The 3,407-nt window shown below is 57.0% G+C and overlaps 1 protein-coding gene across 5 annotated transcripts in view; it reads left to right on the forward strand.

Annotated features, from left to right (window-relative positions):
• GET1 (guided entry of tail-anchored proteins factor 1) overlaps positions 1–3,407 on the forward strand; it is a 30,280-nt gene that overhangs the window by 18,371 nt on the left and 8,502 nt on the right. The gene's annotated exons all lie outside the window — the stretch shown is intronic.

The raw sequence follows: 3,407 nt of genomic DNA on the forward strand, positions 1-3,407 counted from the left end.
TCGACCGAAGCCCGAGCCTCAGCTCCCCGCCCCGCCCGCCCCGGCGGGGGAGCAGACGAGCCTCTCGGGCTGGTGAGTGTTGGTCGGCACCGATCTTCTGTGCGGGAATCTCTCCGCTTTGCCCTCCGCACCCCTGTGGCTGCGCTCTCCTCCGTGGCTCCGAAGCTTCCCCCCTCCACCACCCGCAGTCTCCGCCCGCGAAGGGGCTCCTAGTGTGTGGGAACCTTTCCTCCTTCACGACTCCCTCCCACTGGTGCGGGTCCCGTTCCTATTCTTTGTCTCTGTTTTTTCTTTTTCCTTTTGCCCTACCCAGGTGCGTGGGGAGTTTCTTGCCTTTTGGGAGGTCTGAGGTCTTCTGCCAGCGTTCAGTGGGTGTTCTGTAGGAGCTGTTCCACCTGCAGATGTATTTCTGATGTATCTGTGGGGAGGAAGGTGATCTCTGCGTCTTACTCTTCCATCTTCTCTCCTCTCCAGGAGTTCTTGATATAGTCTGGATATTAACTCCTTATCAGATATGTGATTTGCAACATCTTCTCCCATTCTGTGGGTTGCCTTCCCTCTTACTTGCAGTATCACTTCGATTCTTCCTATGTACCCCATCTCATTTCACCTTATATTGGAACCACACACAAAACTAACCTCAGTTGCGGAAAGAGGCTGTGTTGGTTTTGTATTCCTCTGTGAATTGTTCCTAGTTTCTCATAAGCTGAGGGGGAAGGAGGAGAGTGTTTGGGATATGGCAGCGGCTGTGAATAAGAACTGTCATCACTTCTGGCTCCTTCACCATGCTTTCGCCAAACCTGTGCCCTGCAGCTAGTACACTCCCGTAGGAAGTTATTGCTGCAGTCTACACATGCACGAGGTTTGTGCCTTATCCGGGTGGCTGTTTGTCGTTCAGGTGAATGAGTACTGGGTTTGTCCTTGGACCTGTGTCACGTCCGTTGCTGCATCCTGCAGGCTGTGTAACCTATCTAACCTCCAACCAGTTAGCCTTCTTAGACCCGTTTTCCCTTGGTTGTAACACTGTCAGAATTGTTAGCCAGGTTCAGAAGGATAACATTATCCTAGCAGAGGACGGATGCTGGGGTTCAAAGCAGGGGAAAGTAATAAGGAGATCTGGTTTGTGTTGAGGGTCAGTGAAAAGCTGTAAGGAGCGCCTGGTCCCGTGTGGGGTACGATGCTGCTCCTCCTTGGCCTTTAGAGGCCGCCCCAGCGCAGGCGCTGGCTTGAGCGTGCACGTGGAAACGACTCCAGTGAGGCGCAGTTTGGCTGGGAACGGGCCATGACCCTGCGCCTCAGACTGTAGCCTTCCTTCCGGGGTTTCCGAAGCTTCCCTTCAGCCAGAGCAGGGAAGGGGCTCACCTTCCCATTAGTCAGGAGAGGCCCTTGAGGAAGTCTCTCAAGTTCAAGAAGTCCTCTCCCAGCAGAGTGCTGCAAGGTCCTGGGATGGGACCTCAGCCAAATACTGGGGTGGGGGCTGGGTGCCTGGATAAGGACGCCCAATCCTTGGCGTTGACTTGGTTAGAATTTTCCTGTGCGTTCTTTCATGTTTCCTTTCCAGCTGGTCACAGGATGCATTTGCGATCCAGCACAGCCAAAGGCGGAGGCAGAGGGGACAAAGACCACCCTGCGGAGCGCCCCCGCTCCGTGGCCGGAGGCGCGCTGTGCAGGTGCCCTGGGCCCCAGGACTGGCGTGGCCGAGGGCGGGGGGAGCTCCTAGTTAGCCGTGTGCCCTGCGCAGGTGCCCCAGGACCTACGCGCTGGAGGGCGGCCTGCGGGTCCCCGAGAGCCGCGTGCGGTGCTCAGGCGCCAGGGGCCCCTTCCTCACAGACCCCCTGCTTTGCAGACCTTGAGCGTGGGTGCAGCGCAGGCTCTCCTCTGGACTTGGTGTGTGGGACTGGCCGCCACTTTTGTGTTTGACAACTTCAAAATCACACTTAACTTTCTCTCTAAAAAGTGGCCGCTTCCCTTTTCCCTCTAGGGGCCCGGGCCACTGAGGTGAGGGGTGGACACTGCAGGGCCTGCCGCTGCGGGCCTTGCTGAGACCCTCCCCGTTCCCAGGGAGCACGGTCGCCTAGTGAGTTCTTGCTGTGGACCAGCATGAGGATGGGCCCCAAGTGCTGTTTGAGGAGGTGACAGAGGCGGCGACGGGGGTTGAGTGCGCACGAGCACGTGCGGCCTGGCGGATGCGGACTCCCCCGTGCCGGAGACCAGGGCCCCGAGGAGTGGGCCCGACTTGGCCGGTCCTGGCCGAGGGGCATGTGGGGTTGTTCTGGGCCTTGGGCCCTTCCCGGAGTGCGGGGTCTCCCTGCGGTGTTAGGGACACGCCTGAGCCGCCGTTCCCAGGGATGCCTGCTGTGTCCCGGGAGGGAGGAGCCTTTGGGCTGTAAATGTCGTCGGGCCGATCTTCAGATGGGGCTGGTCCAGAGAGTGCCAGCCGGTGGGTGGGGAGTGAGGATTTGAACACCCTCGTGCCACCACAAGTCCCGGCATTTTGTTGGCAGAGGAGGTGTCCAGCTCGGACAGGATCAGAGCGTGACTGAGGGGCGCCCTGTGACCTCACACAGGCAGAGGGCCGGCGTCTGGGGGCAGGAGAGGCGGAGGGTTCGTTCTGCCCTTGTTCTCTCTCCAGACTCTCCCTCCGGATTTTTTTTTCATCATCAGCAAATTTTGTTTGTTTGTTTGTTTATTGATCGATGGCCTCCTCCCGCGGCTTGCGGGATCTCAGTTCCCTGACCAGGATTTGATCCTGGGCAGCAGGCAGTGAAAGTGCCAAGCCCTAACCACTGGACCGCTGGGGAATTCCCTCACTGATCTTTAAAAACTTCTTTTCTTTCCTGCTTTAGAATTATTTGTGGACCCATCTCCAGGTCCTTGAAAAACCATACCCTACACAGCTTATCAGCTTCTGTCAAGTGGGAGATTTAATACGCCTTTGAGTACATAAAAACTTGAGGGGATTTCCCTGGTGGCACAGTGGTTAAGAGACTACTGAAGCCCGCGCGCCTAGAGCCCATGCTCCGCACCAGGAGAAGCCACCGCAATGAGAAGCCCGCGCCCTGCAAGGAAGAGTAGCCCCCGCTCGCCGCAACTAGAGAAAGTGCGCATGCAGCAACGAAGACCCAACGCAGCCCCCCAAAACAAAAACCTGATAGAAATTTTTAAAAAAAGACTTCAGATATATATTTTTAAATTTTATTTATTGTATTCATTTATTTTTGGCTGCTTTGGGTCCTCGTTGCTGCGCATGGGCTTTCTCTAGCTGAGGCGAGCGGGGGCTACTCTTAGTTGCGGTGCGCGGGCTTCTCATTGCGGTGGCTCCTCTTGTTGCGGAGCACGGGCTTTAGGCGTGTGGGCTCAGTAGTTGTGGCGCACGGGCTCTAGAGCGCAGGCTCAGTTGCTGTGGC

This window comes from Physeter macrocephalus, chromosome 8 (assembly GCF_002837175.3).
Source record: "Physeter macrocephalus isolate SW-GA chromosome 8, ASM283717v5, whole genome shotgun sequence".
Lineage (NCBI taxonomy): Eukaryota > Metazoa > Chordata > Mammalia > Artiodactyla > Physeteridae > Physeter > Physeter macrocephalus.